Source organism: Bos indicus x Bos taurus, chromosome 7 (genome assembly GCF_003369695.1).
Source record: "Bos indicus x Bos taurus breed Angus x Brahman F1 hybrid chromosome 7, Bos_hybrid_MaternalHap_v2.0, whole genome shotgun sequence".
NCBI classification, from domain to species: domain Eukaryota; kingdom Metazoa; phylum Chordata; class Mammalia; order Artiodactyla; family Bovidae; genus Bos; species Bos indicus x Bos taurus.
Window position 1 is genome coordinate 39,184,606 of NC_040082.1, and position 16,858 is coordinate 39,201,463.

Sequence of the window (16,858 nt, forward strand, 5' to 3'; positions counted from 1 at the left end):
CGAATTCAGTGTTTTACCATTGATTGTGGAGGAGAAATTGCATAGAATAAAGTAAATGGACACTAGCCTTCTTTGTCCTCCTGGAGTTCACAGTGTAAGATGGATAATGGGAATGTGCATCTGAGGATGTAGAGAGAATTGTGCCTGACATTGAACAGTAATGTGAGTTAAATAAGGAAACACATAAATATTTGACATAGGTCTCGTGTTTCTCTGACTTCCTCTTCTTCCTCTTTTGGGTTCTTTGAACCAAACCATCAAACCTCTTTTGGGGGATTTTCACTTGTGGTGACCACCAAGTTCAGAAAGGTCTAAAAGAAGTGGTGGGAACCTTTTTCCTTGGGGGCATCTAAAAATTGTATCTGGACAAAGTGTTAGAGCCAAGCTTTGGAGTAGACAGACCGGGCCCCTAGGGAGCAAGGCAAGGAAGTGATGTCATAGAGTGATCTCTGGCTTCTTTGGCAGAGGTGACTGGGCAGGACCCAGGGATCGGGGTGGACATGTTTGGGAAATGTGTGTGAGATCACGTCAGGCCCCGTGGACATGGTGGAGGAGGGAGGCCTGTGAGAAAGAAGCAGTTGGCTTTGCCCATCTCGATCGTGTCCTGAGGAACGCTGGGACAGGAAATGCCCAGCGTTTCTTTACTGTTTACTGGACGCCAGACCCACAGATTTGGAAGGTTGCCTTGGGAGTCATGAAAAGATGAAGGGAGAAGGAGGAGGAGCATTGGTTTTCTGCCTTTTGTGGGACTGCCCTGGTAAGTGCTCGGGGATAGGGTATGTGGAAGATTTTGTAGAAACTTCTAGATAGGGGGTTCCCTGGTGGCTCAGACAGTAGTAAAGAATCCACCTGCAATGCGGAAGACCTGGGTTTGACCCCTGGGTTGGGAAGATCCCCTGGAGGATGGCATGGCAACCTACTCCAGTATTATTGCCTGGAGAATCCCCATGGACAGAGGAGCCTGTCAGGCTACAGTCCATAGGGTCGCGAAGAGCTGGACATGACTAAGCGACTGAGCACATAGCACGGAGCAGTTAGGGCATGGTGTGAATTACAAGTTCTTGGAAAAGCTTCCAAATATTTCCCTAATTCTTTAGAGTACTATCCGTTTAGACATAAGCATTGCCCTCTTCCAATAGCCCTATGTTAATTAACTATGAGTATAGTTATGCATCAAGCCTGTGTCAGGCTAATTCACAGGCATCATCTTATTTAACCCTGCATACAACACTTTTGTAGAAGACACTATTGGCTCTAATTCACAGGTGAGGAAACTGAGGATAAGAGTGATTTATTAATTTGCTCAAGATTATTCAGAGATGGGATTAGAACAGATATGGTTTGACTTAAAGGTGGCACTTTTCACCTCTCAGATAACCTGAGTTTGACTGTAGGCTGACCTCACAGATAAAGTGACAGGAATTTCTGGGTATCTCAGCAGGTCAGAGACCTTGGTCAGAGAGACAGAATTTGTTCTGATCTGTGTGCTACCACACAATGTGGGTCCTTCTCTGGGTGAGATCTGAGGACTGCATCTTTCCTGCTAACCCCTCCCTGGGAACCTCAAGTGAGGGCAAGAGCTTGTATCAGGCTTGAGCCTTACTTCTTCCAAGAAGAAGCGTAGGGGACCTGATTTAAAAATTGCCTTTAAGGACTGCAAAAGTTATTAATCTTATGATGGAAATCAACTGTTGTCTGTCTATCTCAGAGAGAGAGACAGAGAGAGTAGATATAGCCTCCTAAGACAGCATGAGAGATATCATTTAGACCTAAGGAAGTAGCTTATTAAACATCGGATTAAATTCAAGTTGCTGCCATTTCCTAGCTTTGTCACTTTGGGACTTTGTTTAGTTAAGCTTCTGTTTATTTGTAAAATGTGGATTTTAATAATTCCTATGAGGATTAAATGAAACTTTGCCTGGTCATAGAAAGCTCTCAGCTAGTTATTGTTGATGTTCTGTATATCTTAAAAACATACAACAGGATTCTCAGTATCTGGAATATGTAGGTACAGATCTTCCTAGTTGATCTCTCGCTGATACTTTCAACCTCTTACTTGCCAGTTGATATAGCTGATTTCTTTTTTCTTCCCTTATAAATACCCCTAAACAAACAGTGGCTGGAAAAATAACATAAATATAAAAGACACTAACATTTGTTGAGAGTTTTCTGTGTGCTAGGCTGGAGTTATGTGCTTTATATGCACTATTTCATTTTAATACAAGTATTTTGGCCAGTAGGTGGAAATAATATACCTGGCCTTTGAAAGGCAACTTGTGAGACTGGCTCTACTACACCTAGAGAGCTCAGGACCTGCTGGAAATATTTCTTCACACAGAGACTCAAAATGAGGTTGGAGACCACCAGTATGGGTGTTGGTGCCTTAGGGGTGGGGTGGGGTATGTGGGTGGTGGGTTCTATGAGCTTGCTGTGCAGAGGGAAAGGGAAACAGCTTGGCCCAGCCGGCAGGGCAGCTCACATCAGAGGTGACCAATCATGCCCTAGAAAGGCAGGAAAGGAAGGGGAGACCTATGTGAAATTCCACTGGCTCCCAAAACTTCAGAGAACCAGAGTCATGAGAAGGGAAAGAAGAAGGGAGGGAAAAGGGCAGGGAACAGACTTCAGTAAATATATATTTTCAAGTGAATCCCAGGAGTGGAGTGGAAGGTAAAAAAGAAAAAAAAAAAAAAAAAAAAAAAAATTCAGGGACTTCCCTGGTGGTCCTGTGGCTAAAATTTTGCATTCCCATTGCAGGGGGTCCTGGTTCTATCCATGGTCAGGGAACTAGATCCCACATGCCTCATCTAAAGATACCACACACTGCAACAAAGATCAAAGGTCTCATGTGCTGCAAATAAGATCCAGCAGAGCCAAATAAATAAATAAACAAAAATAAATATTAACAAAACACTCATAAACCTTAAAAAAAAAAATCAGTCTAGAGCTGTTTTCTCTCAAGTCAGTCTGGGGAACTTGTCCCTAAAACAACTGGACCAACTCCAGGTATAAAAGCTCAGATCTTTTGTTGTCACCTGAAAACTTTAGTAAGTTCCTTCTCTCAGTCTGGAGGACTGCCCACTTTACCTCTTTTTGGTGCTGCTCCATTGGGAACCTGGGAATTTAGACAGAAATAAAGAGCCACTTAGCAGGTAAAAGTTTGCCTACCCAGATGCTCAAACTTTATTGAGCATAAGAGCCACCTAGAGTAGCCTTAAAATGCAGATCTTGGGACCTAGCAATATATATATATATATATATATATATATATATATATGTAATTTTTTTTTTTTTGAGTTGTGAGTTACATTTTATTTAGGAAGACAGCATTTCAGACAGCTCTGAGAAATAGCTCCAAAGAGGTAGAAGGGAAGGTCAGTACATATATGATTTTGGTGAAGGGGGAGTACATACAATCAAGCACATATTTTTTTGCAAAAGGTTTCTGTTAGTCACAAGGAGCAGACATCAGCATGAAGAATTTTAGTTCTTTTCTAGATATGAGGAGGTACAAGAATTGTAGCCCAAGATACTTTGATCCAGTAGGTATGAAGTGAGGTCCAGGAATTTATATTTTTCACAAGTAACCCGTTTTTCATGTGTCTTCTGCTGCAGAAGATCAGCAGACCATATTTTGAGAAATGTCATTTTAGTCCATCATTCCCATTTTACAGATCATCAAATGGAGGCCCAGAAAGTACAAATGACTTTGCTGAATGTCTCATAGGTGGGTTCTTGGAAGGTGTAGGTCTTAACCTTAGATTGTCTGCATACCAGTACTACTAGTTTTGCTTTGGCTAGACCCATTAAAAATGACTCCACTTGCTGTGGTTTGTTCCTTGCCAGGGGCCCATGGTTCTTCACATCTCAAGTCAGGGGTCAATTCCTCCGGGAAGATTGTCTTTCCCCTCCCCACCCCAGTTTAGGTGAGGTTCCTTTTTTCTCTGCTCTCAGAAAACCACATCTCTCTCCTTCATGGCATTCCACCTGGTTTGTGTTTTATACTCACACCTTCATGTGATTATTGGATCAATATCTGCCTCTCTCTCTAGATTTCAGACTCAATGAGAGCAGGCACATTGTTTCTTTTTGCTCATCTGAGGAGCCAGTACACTGTCTGATGGATTCTATGTGCTCAATAAATATTTATTAGGTGAGTAATGGAATGAATGAGTGGATGAAAAGTGCAGGTTGATTTCAGACTTAACTGAAACACAAAATAAGGGAAAATTTGTGAAACTTTTGTCCTTCAATGGACTTTCTCTAGACATTTTTTTTTTGTTCTTGTTTTTGACCCACTTTTTTGATCCCAACATCTAATCCCATCCCTAAAACCAGAGCTTCTTATAGGCAAAATTGTGTAGAAGGAAGTTTGATTTGTTTGGTTGTCTGTCTTTCTTTACTCTTTCTATTTTTCCAGTGAATTTTGTGTTGGAAATCCACTCTCCTCCTGCAATCTTCCCTTCCTTTCAACTCTAACCCTTGTCCAAGATCCCAATGCTCTCTGACAGGTGTGAGGTGATATCTCACTGTGGTTTTGATTTGCATATTTCTCTGATGATTAGTGATCCTGAACATCTTTTCATGTGTCTGTTGGCCATTTGTATGTCTTCTTTGGAAGAATATCTATTTAGGTCCTCTGCCCATTTTTAAATTGGGTTGTTTATTTTCTTGATATTGAGTTGTGTTAGTTCTTTGTATATTTTGGATATTAATCTCTTACTGGATAGACTGTTTGCCAATATATTTTCCTATTCAGTAGGCTGCCTTTTTATTTTACTGATAGTCTTCTTTGCTGTGCAAAAAGCTTTTAGTTTGATATAGTCCCATGTGTTTATTTTTGCTTTTGTTTTCCATAAAAAAGACAACAAATAAGTGTTGGCAAGGATGTAGAGAAAAGGGAACCCTCTTGCGCTATTGGTAGAAATGTGAATTGGTGCAGCCACCATGGAAAACAGTATGGATCTTCATAAAAAATTAAAAATAGAATTGCCATATAATCCAGCAATTGCACTTCTGGGTATTTACCCAAAGAAAACAAAAGTGCTAATTAGAAAAGATATATGCACTCCAATGTTCACTGCAGCATTATTTACAATAGCCAAGATACAGAAGCAACTTAAGTGCCCATAGATAGAATGGATAAAGATGTGATATATGTATACACACAAACACACACCCAGTGGAAAATTATTCATCTGATAAGAAAAGGAAATCTTGTCATTTGTAACAACATGGATGGATCTAGAGTATATTATGCTCAGTGAAATAAATCAGATAGAAAAAGACACTGCATGATCTCATTTATATGTGGAATCTAAAAAACAAACAAAACAAAAGGAAAACAGACTAATAGGTATAGAGAAGAAACAGAATGAAGAGAGATGACAGGGTAGACAAAATAGGAGAAAGGGATGAAGAGGTACAGATCTCCAGTGATAAAATAAACAAGTCACAGGGATGTAATATCCAACATAAGGAATATGGTCAGTACTGTAGTAATGGCTCTGTTTGGGGACAGATGGTTGCTAGCCTTATTGTGGTGATCATTTCATAATGTATGTAAATGACAAATCATTATGGAGCATACCTGAAACTAACATAATATTGTACAGCCACTGTATTTCAATAAAAATAAAATTCCCAGTGCTCTCAGATTGCTTCCAGACACCCCTAATCCTGACCTTTCTAACCTGCTTCTGATCAAAGTCTACCTATCCAATGTCCTATTTCCTGAATGCCCTGTGCATAGCAGGACAACTCTTTAAAGTGACAGCTTCCTGTCAACAGTGGATAATCACCTAATCTGTTGTTCCTTATCCTCCCCTTTAATCTGATCATCATTCTCTTAACCTAAGAGCTGGTCAAACCTTTGATATTAGGAATAATCCTCTATGGAGCCCAAAAAGCAGTGATAGGAGGTTTCTAATGATTAGCAAGTGTTTATCAAGCCCTGTGTTAGGGTCTGAGGGACATATGAAGATGAACAAAGAGCATTTCTTCCTCCCAAGGATCTTCATGGGAAGGCAAGCATTCAATAATGGTGCAGGAGACTTTAGTTGCTTGTCGAATATATGATGGTAACAACATTATGAGTTTAAATTAGATGATGTCTATAACATACTTTGTATTAGGCTGGACACATAGTAGGCCCAGCCAGTAATGCTAATTCTTCTCTCTTAGGGAGGGAGAGATTTCTCAGGGCTGGAGTCAGCTAACTGGTCTCCACTGAGGAGGGCACTCTTTTAGGAGCTCTGGGAGCATGTTCAACTTCTGAAGAAACTCTCTCAACTACATAAATGTGCCCATTTTTTATTCAGAACTGATTTCTATTAAGCAATAATTACAGAAAAAGAATATATATATACATATACAGTTGAATAACTGAATGACTTTGCTGTATACATGAAACTAACACAATGCAGTAAGTCTACTTCAGTTAAAAAAAAAATTACAAACAAACAAACAAAAAACTGAATTTCCCTGGTGATCCAGTGGTTAAGAATCTGCCAATGCAGGGGACACTGGGTAGATGTCCACAGGCCTGGGAGCAACGAAGCCCGTGTGCCACAACTGCTGACGCCCACTTACCCTAGAGCTCATTCTCTGCAACAAGAGAAGCCACTGCAGTGAGAAGCCCATGAACCACAAGGAAGAGTAGCCCCTGCTTGCGGCAACTAGAGAAAGTAGCAGTTGACTCTAGAACAACGCGGGTGGGGAGAGGGGCTGAGAAGGAGCTTAGGGGTCAAGACAGAAGGGTTTGCAGTCAGCCTTGGTCTTCTGTATCCACAGATCAATTGGGGATTGTGTAGTTATGTTACATAGTACATATTCACTGAAAACAAATCTGTGTAAGAGTATCCATAGAGTTCAAAGCTGTGTTGTTCAAGAGTCTCTTCACATTCAGGCAGATCTCCTAGGACCCAGCTGATCTGCACCTTTTCACTTGCTGTATGTACACAGAAGGGGAGAGAATCATAACTGGAAGAGACTGCAGAGGTTGTGTGACCCTTCTCTCATTTACGATAGTGGAATTGAGGCCAGACAAGTGACATGACCATGGTCATTCAGAGCCAGAACTGGGACTGAGGCTTCAAATATCCAGCCCCAAACTCTTAAAATTCAACATATCTAATATAACTGTATATTATTTGCATTATTTAACCACTAAATGAAAACAGCTTTTAAAAAATTATCAAACTATGTGCTTATGGTAAACCTCTGGAAAAGATAGAAAACAAAAGAGAAATCAACTTCTTATTCCACTATCCAGAGAAAGCATCTCTGTAAACATTTTGGCAAATGTTTTAAGACCACACATAAACACACACATCCTGCTTGGGCCCTTAGCCTCCATTCCACATCCCTTTGTGCCCACTACTGTCTGCTGGGCTTAGGCTGACCTTCCCTTCCAGCTCTAGAAGTGGACACTCTGAGCCAATCGGAGCCAATGAGAGCCCAGGGACTCCTTGTTCATGGGATTTGAGAATTAGACTACAAAGCATTTAGAGTAAGTTCTGGAAGTATTCCAGCCATCATGCAACGACAGTGAGGGCACCTGTCTGGCTCTGGAGCTGAATGGAGCTGAATGATAGTGTCTCTCCTTCCCCTAGGACTTAGTAGAATAATCCCTGTGCATTATAGTAACTAGCTGGCTATTAACCAGTGACTTTGATTCTCAGTAGAAGCACTTTGAGCAAGTCACTTTATCTCTCTGGGCTCAGTTTCCTCGTCTTTAAAGTGGGATAAATACTTTGGAGATTATAGTGAGAACAAGTTATTATTGCTGCTCTCAGTACAAATAATAATAATGACATTTACAACTGCCTCTGTTAATTGTTTGCTGTGATCAGGACTTAAGCCAAGCAGTTTAATATAATGTTTCATTTACTCTTCACACCCGCAGAGAGTAGAAGGGGGATCTGCCTATGCTTGCCTGTGTAATGGTGAAGGAATGAAGTATAGAACCAGATTCCAGCTGCCCTGGTTCCTGTCACAGTCATTTTGCTAACTGATCCCTTCTGTCTCTCTGAATGTCTGGTAGGAGGATCTTGGTGCATTTCAGAACCTCTTGGCTGGAGGCCACCTTTGCCCTCTACAGGGGACAGGACCTTGGTTCCAAACTAGAGAGAGGGAAGTGCTGGCTGGGCTGTCGCCGGGAGGCTGGGACACTGGCCAGAGCCTTCTCTGTCTGCAGTGCCCCTCTTTCTGGCTGGGCCCCAGGGTTCCCTAAGTAACCACAGGGACACAGCATAGATTTATGGCCCCGCTGCTCCTGAGCAAGTACCTGACATGTTCTGTCTGAGAGCGATGGTGTCTGGCTCCAGATGACTCATCAGGAGGAGAACAGACACATGCAGGCAGCACAGAAGGAAGGAAAATCCACTTCTCACCTCCCTAAAGCTAGGAGACCAAGAGGAATCACTCTATCACACAGGCTGTTCAAAGGGCAGATGTTCAAGACTCCCACTTTATAGATGAGGACATCTGCTCCTTCATGGAGTACATGAGCATTGGTTGAGCTTTGTGCCAGGCTGGGTTAGATCATGTGGGGAACACAAACATGGAAAAAACATAGACTCTGCCATCAACAATGCTGAACTAAGCAAAGGGAGAAGACACGAAACAGGGAACCATCACCAGGGAGGGATGTCAAAGTGTGGCAGGGCTCCAGAGAGTCAGCATGTCAATCATTTGTATTTAAGTAGGTTCAACTTCACTTCACCTCACTTCACTTCATTCTTTTAGCATCCAGTAGGTGCTGAGGACAGCCAAGATGAACACGAAACCCCTCAAGAAACTTTTAGAAAAGTGTTGGGATGAAACAGAGAAGTCAGGACATTTCTCTCTCATCCTCTTTCTCAGGAGTTCTTCCATAGCTCCTGCTGCACCAGACAGGTTCAACAATGTCTATCTCAGTCTCTACCTGTTACCTCCACTTCCATCTATACATACGTATTTCTCAATGGCTTGCTATATACCAGCATGAACTTTCTATAAAGTATTACGCCAAAGAGATTTAACTCACAATAGCAAATAAATATGTAACACCCAGGAATAACTTTAACAAGAAGTGTACAGGACCTAAATGGAAAAAATGACACAATTTTAGTACGGAGAATGAAAGAGGTCTTGAACAAACAGAAAGATTTATTATGCTTCTGGAAGTCTTGTAAAGATGTCAATGTCCCACAGTTTAATCTATTAATTTAAGGCAATTCCATCCAAAATATCAATGGAATTTGGAAGGAACTTAACAAAATGATTCCAAAGTACTTCTGGAAGAATAAATGCTTAAGAATAGCCTTTTTTTTTTTTTTTTTTTTTCAAAAAAGGAAGGCTACATGGAGGGAATTGCCCTGCTGCTGCTGCTGCTGATGCTGCTAAGTCGCTTCAGTCGTGTCCGACTCTGTGAGACCCCATAGACGGCAGCCCACCAGGCTCCCCTGTCCCTGGGATTCTCCAGGCAAGAACACTGGAGTGGGTTGCCATTTCCTTCTCCAATGCATGAAAGTGAAAAGTGAAAGTGAAGTCACTCAGTCATGTCCAACTCCCAGTGACCCCATGGACTGCAGCCTACCAGGCTCCTCCGTCCATGGGATTTTCCAGGCAAGAGTACTGGGGGGGTTGCCATTGCCTTCTCCAGGGAATTGCCCTACTAGATTCAAATGCTGGATAATGAGACCGGCAGAGGGTAGGCTCGCAGATCACTGGAAGAGCATAGATCATCTGAAACAAGATCAACTATGCATGAAAATTAATATATGATAAAGGTGACATTAATATGTGATAAAATTGACAAAAATGGTGTCAGTTTTGGATATTTGGAAAAAAATAAAGTTAGAGCCTTACTTCTCACCTTACAATATAATATATATATATTTGTAAATATAAATTCCACACAAATAGAGATTGAATACAAGCATCTAAATCATGAAAATACTAAAAGAAAGCATAGGTGCATAGTTTCAGCTTCTTAGGGTTAGGGAAATTCTTTTTAGCAATGGCATTAATATCAGAAACCATAAAAGAAAGAATATGACTATAAATAAAAATGTAAAACTTATGTGGCAAAACCTCTCACATTATCAAGTTAAATCACAAAAGATATATTTAAAACATACATTCAACTTGTTTAAATAATAGGTAATTAACATTAGATATTTAAAAAATTATTTTGATCAATCACAAAAAGGTGAGTAACATTCATTATAAGAATGTGAAAATGATATGAATGTATAAATCATAAATAAAATACATGAGTGATCAATAATCATATAAAATTTGTATATTAATAAAGGACATGTAAATTGTATACAGTGGAAGTGAGAAATAGATTTAAGGGACTAGATCTTATAGACAGAGTGCCTGATGAACTATGGATGGAGGTTCATGACACTGTACAGGAGACAGGGAGCAAGACCATCCCCAAGAAAAACAAATGCAAAAAGGCAAAATGGCTGTCTGAGGAGGCCTTACAAATAGCTGTGAAAAGAAGAGAAGGGAAAAGCAAAGGAGAAAAGGAAAGATATAAGCATCTGAATGCAGAGTCCCAAAGAATAGCAAGGAGAGATAAGAAAGCCTTCTGCAGCGATCAATGCAAAGAAATAGAGGAAAACAATAGGATGGGAAAGACTAGAGATCTCTTCAAGAAAATTAGAGATCCCAAGGGAACATTTCATGCAAAGATGGGCTCGATAAAGGACAGAAATGGTATGGACCTAACAGAAGCAGAAGATATTAAGAAGAGGTGGCAAGAATACACAGAAGAACTATACAAAAAAGATCTTCACAACCCAGATAATCACAATGGTGTGATCACTCACCTAGAGCCAGATATCCTGGAATGTGAAGTCAAGTGGGCCTTAGGAAGCATCACTACGAACTAAGCTACGGGAGGTGATGGAATTTCAGTTGAGCTAATTTCAAGTCCTAAAAGATGATGCTGTGAAAGTGCTGCACTCAGTATGCCAGCAAACCTGGAAAACTCAGCAGTGGCCACAGGACTGGAAAAGGTCAGTTTTCATTCCAATCCCAAAGAAAGGCAATGCCAAAGAACGCTCAAACTACCGTACAACTGTACTCATCTCACACTTTAGTAAAGTAATGCTCAAAATTCTCCAAGCCAGGCTTCAGCAGTATGTGAACCATGAACTTCCAGATGTTCAAGCTGGTTTTAGAAAAGACAGAAGAACCAGAGATCACATTGCCAACATCCACTGGATCATTGAAAAAGCAAGATATTTCCAGAAAAACATCTGTTTCTGCTTTATTGACTATGCCAAAGCCTTTGACTGTGTGGATCACAACAGACTGTGGAAAATTCTGAAAGACATTGGAATACCAGACCACTTGACCTGCCTCTTGAGAAACCTATATGCAGGTTAGGAAGCAAAAATTAGAACTGGACATGGAACAATAGGCTGGTTCCAAATAGGAAAAGGAGCACGTCAAGGCAGTGTATTGTCACCCTGCTTATTTAACTTATATGCAGAGGACATCATGAGAAACGCTGGGATGGAAGAAGCATAGGCTGGAATCAAGATTGCCAGGAGAAATATCAATCACCTCAGATATGCAGATGACACCACCCTTATGGCAGAAAGTGAAGAAGAACTAAAAAGCCTCTTGATGAAATTGAAAGAGAAGAGTGAAAAAGTTGGCTTAAAGCTCAACATTCAGAAAAACTAAGATCATGGCATCCCATCACTTCCTGGGAAATAGATGGGGAAACAGTGGAAACAGTGGCTGACTTTATTTTTCTGGGCTCCAAAATCACTGCAGATGGTGATTGCAGCCATGAAATTAAAAGATGCTTACTCTTTGGAAGGAAAGTTATGACCAACCTAGACAGTATATTAAAAAGCAGAGATGTTACTTTGTCCACAAAGGTCCGTCTAGTCAAGGCTGTGGTTTTTTCAGTAGTCATATATAGATGTGAGAATTGGACTATAAAGAAAGCTGAGCAGTGAAGAATTGATGCTTTTGAACTGTGGTGTTGGAGAAGACTCTTGAGAGTCCCTTGGACTGCAAGGAAATCCAACCAGTCCATCCTAAAGGAGATCAGTCCTGGGTGTTCATTGGAAGGACTGTTGTTGAAGCTGAACTCCAATACTTTGGCCACCTGATGTGAAGAACTGACTCATTTGAAAAGATCCTGATGCTGGGAAAGGTTGAGGACAGGAGGAGAAGGGGTCAACAGAGGATGAGATGGTTGGATGGCATCACCGACTCAATGGACATGAGTTTGGGTAAACTCCGGGAGTTGGTGATAGACAGGGAGGCCTGGCGTGCTGCAGTTCATAGGGTGTCAAAGAGTCGGACACAACTGAGCAACTGAACTGAACTGAACTGAAATTGTATAACCATGGTATCTGGATTTTACCTACTGGACAGACAGTAAAGAATAAAACTGAGTCTAGAAAGTCTGTAAAGGGTGAGGAAAATTGTTTCATACAGTGATGGTGGTCATGTAACCTGGCACATTGCTAAGGGGCATTTGACAATATATATCAAAGGACTTGAAAATATGAAAGTCCTTTAACACAGCAATCCCACTTGTTGAAATTTATCTTACTAAAACAAGCAAACAAATGTGTAAAGATCTGTCATCATGGTTTTTTATATAAAAGCAAAGACACACACACGCATACTCGCAACCTGATTGGAAGCAGCTTAAATGTCTGCCAAGGGGGAACTGGTTAAGACATTACTATAAGCTCACACAGAGAATGCCATGAGGCCTTTTAATGACAATGATGTAGAATCATGTTGTGTATATTTAATGACATTTTGCTCATAAAATATTGAAAGTGAAAAAAACTGGGATGCCACACTGTATAAATGGCTCAAATCTACTTTTATATAAATGTTTAGATGCTTTAAAAAGAGGTAATAAGCAGATAGACAAATATTAGTTGAGATTGTATCTGAATAGGTAGAAAGATTATAGGTGATTTCATAATTTTCCATATTTTCTGAAGGTATTCTTTTTTTTTTTTTTCCCAAACAGCAGGCCTGTAATCAACTGTCTCCCTCCCCCTGCAAAAATTTTTTGAAAGGATGAAGTCAATTGGAGTCAAATCTACTGAATAATATAGGAATCAGGATGGAAGGCTTTTTTACTTAGATCCACTAAAGCTGGACTTACCCATTTCCTCACAAACAGTTTGGCTTATTTTGTTCCTTCTGCTTGAAGTATTCATTTCAAGTTTCCTTCCACTTAATCCCAGTCCTCTCCACTGATTAGAGTCCCACCAGCCTTGGAGGGTTAGCTAAATCCCTGTGGACCTCCCTGGCCCTTGTAGCTGGATCCGCTTGCTCCTTCCTCAAATTCTCCCACAGCAGCTCTGGCGCCATCCGACACAGCTTCGGCACTGTCCACAGCTGCCCCTGGGTGTCACAGTTTCTTTGGAACCTGTCCAAAGAACAATTCCCCTGTCTTCACAGGAGATTCAAGATGGAGTTCTGCAGAATGGGATGAGGGTGGGGAAGCCCCAACTGAGAGAACAAAGACATCAAGTTGAAAGGTAGGTCAATGCTCACATCCAGGAAGGTCTAAATGCAGGAATCAGGCAGTGACCAAATCTGGCTGGGTGGACTTAAACTGGAACCAGAGACGTGAGACCTACCAGGACCATGTACTTATAAGGACCCTTGGTTCTAGAAAACTAGTTCCAAGTGGATTAAGTGAAAACAGCAATTTACTGTGTTAGTTGAGTATCATAAGCAATTTAAAACCTGGCATGTGTCTGCGCTTCAGGAGCAATTGGACTCAGGGTTCAAGACCCTTTGAATAACTCCTCACATACCTTATTTCATCTTTGTTTCTTTCCACAGGATGAAACCCTCTTCCTGTGATTAACAAGATGAGAAACAAGGCCACAAAAAGTCCCAGTTTTTATACCTTAGCATGTGGGCAGCCACAAAAAGCCTGGGTCCTTTACATCAGTCTTGTCCCAAAACTTCCATGGAAGGGTTCAGGTAAATCTGAGGGTCGGGGTTTATATCTGAACCAATCAGCTGTCACTAGGCAATGGCTTCTGTCATTGGATAGGCTTTGGTAGGCGACCAGCCCTGAATCATCAACACTGGCCAGGGAAAGGGCATCACATTTTTATGGGATGGCACCCATGGAGACCATATGGATAAGAGAGGGACAGTTTTTAGTAAGGAGCCTTGTAGGTATTTACTTCAGAGCACATAAGGATCCAGAATGGAATGAAGGAAAGAAGAGCCTGACAGTTTGCCTAGAAAACCATTTAACATTTGAATATTATTTTTATGATCCATCCAGCATATAATGTTTGATTTGATTGGACATCTGCCTTATTTTTTCCTTCTAAATTATAAATGCTTTGAGGTTCTGGACTTTTTTGTTGTCATTGTTGTTGCCCATCTCTCAGTGAGAGATTCTCTCCCAAGTCTCTAGCTTAGCTTCTATTCACTGATACTAACATCAGATAGTGAGAAAACTCCCAAGCAAAAGGAGCAGTCAATACTGCCAGGATAATGTCATAGAATGTTTTAAAGATTAAATGAGGTAACATATAAAATCCTTAGATAGTGACTGGCATCTTGCAAATGGTCAATAATTAGTAATAAAAATTATAATAAAATATTTAAAAATCACCTTGTTGGAATATATAAACATATGTTTAACGTGCTAACAGCCTCTAATGTCTATATTCTTGATTTAACCCCTAGGTTACAAATGTAAGTCAGAGGCATAATTTGCTGAGTATAATTGATAATTAGATGCTTATCAGATGGTGGGAATGTAAACTGATACAGCCATTATGGAGAACAGTATGGATATTCCTTTAAAAGCTAGGAATAAATCTACCATCAGATCAGATCAGATCAGTCGCTCAGTTGTGTCCGACTCTTTGCGACCCCATGAATCGCAGCACACCAGGCCTCCCTGTCCATCACTAACTCCCAGAGTTCACTCAGACTCATGTCCATCGAGTCAGTGATGCCATCCAGCCATCTCATCCTCTGTCGTCCCCTTCTCCTCCTGCCCCCAATCCCTCCCAGCATCAGAGTCTTTTCCAATGAAATCTACCATATGACCCAGTAATTCTACTATTGGGCACATACCCTGAGAAAGCCACAATTCTAATAGACACACATACCCCAAAGTTCATTGCAGCATTATTTACAATAGCCAGGACATGGAAGCAACCTAGATGTCCATCTATAGGTAAATGGATAAAGAAGATGTAGTACATATATACAATGGAATGTTAGTCAGGCATAGAAAGACTGAATTTGAGTCAGTTCTAGTGAGGTGGATGAACTTAGAGCCTGTTATACAGAGTGAAGTAAATCAGAAAGAGAAAAACAAATATTGTATATTAACTCATATATATCAAATCTAGAAAAATGGTATTGATGAACCTATTTGCAGGGAAGGGATGAAGATGCAGAAGTAGAGACTGGACTTGTAGACACAGTTGGGAAAGGAGAGAGTGGAATGAATGGAGAAAGTAGCATCAATATATATATACACCATCAGGTGAAAACTAGATAGCTGGTGAGAAGCTGCTATATAACACAGGGAAGCCAGCCTGGTGCTCTGTGATGACTTAGAAGGTGCAATGTGGGAGGGTAGGGGGCCCAAGAGGGAGAGTATATATGTATAATTATGGCTGATTTGCACTGTTGTATGGCAGAAACCAACACAACATTGTAAAGCAATTTTCCTCCAATTAAAAAAAAATTTTTTTTAAATACATAAAAAATCTGTTAAGCATATGGCTCCCCCACCAAAAAAGATACTTATCGTAGTTTCAATTGTCACACACACACACACACACACTCTTTCTGGGGATCAGGTTCTGTGATCTAGTGACTTTTAAAATCTAAGGGCATAATTCTCTGTTATTATGCTTTATGACTATATCAGGAGTCTCTCTCTCTCTTTCTCTCTCTCTCTTTTCCCTTGTTTTCTGTGTTGGCAGGAAACCACTGAACGTGTTGGGTTGTGGTGGTGACAGGGTCAACAGGGACAATTCTTCAGTAGTTCTTACGGGTGATGCAGAAGCAGCCCAATACATTAGACAGAATCACAGACCAGCATAATTTGTTTCTTTCTTTAGAAATGTTTAAAAACATTATAGTTGATTTACAATACTATATTAGTTTCAGTATTTTAATAAATTATAATCCTTTTAAAATTATTATGAAATCATGACTACATTCTCTGTGCTGTATAATATACCCTTGTTGCGTATTTATTTTATACATAGCAGTTTATGTCTCTTAATCCCATACCACTATCTGGCTCCTTCCCCTCCTTCTCCCCACTGGAACTACTGACTTGTTCTCTGTATCTGTGAGTCTGTTTCTATTTTGTTATATTTGTTCATTTATTTTATATTTTAGATTTTACATATAAGTGATAACATATATCAAATATAGTATTTGTCTTATCTTACTAAGCATAATATACTTTAGGTCTGTCCACATTTTTGAAAATGCAGAATTTCACTATTTTTTATGTCTAGTAATATTTCATTGCATATATACGTATATATATATGCAGTATATATATATGGTATATAAGATGTTGTATATATCCATTCATATGTTGATGGACACTTAGGTTGCTTTCATATCTTGGTTATTGTAAATAATCCTGCATATATCAATAAACATTGAGATGCATATATCTTTTCAAATTACTGTTTTCATTTTCTTTGGATATATACTCAGAAGTGAAATTGCTGAATCATACAGTAGCTCTATTTTTAGTTCTTTGAGGAAATGCTGTACTACATACATTAGTGGCTGCACTAATTTACAATTTACATTCCCACCAATAGTGTATGAGAATTCCTCTTCTTCCACATTCTTG

The 16,858-nt window shown here is 40.1% G+C and overlaps 1 long non-coding RNA gene across 1 annotated transcript; it reads left to right on the forward strand.

Moving 5' to 3' along the window:
• Positions 1-495: 495 nt before the first annotated feature.
• LOC113896556 lies at positions 496-14,487 on the forward strand. The gene is made up of 3 exons (XR_003512051.1): positions 496-757; positions 13,447-13,526; positions 13,837-14,487. It is a non-coding gene; the product is annotated as an uncharacterized LOC113896556 (long non-coding RNA).
• The last annotated feature ends 2,371 nt before the right edge of the window (positions 14,488-16,858 follow it).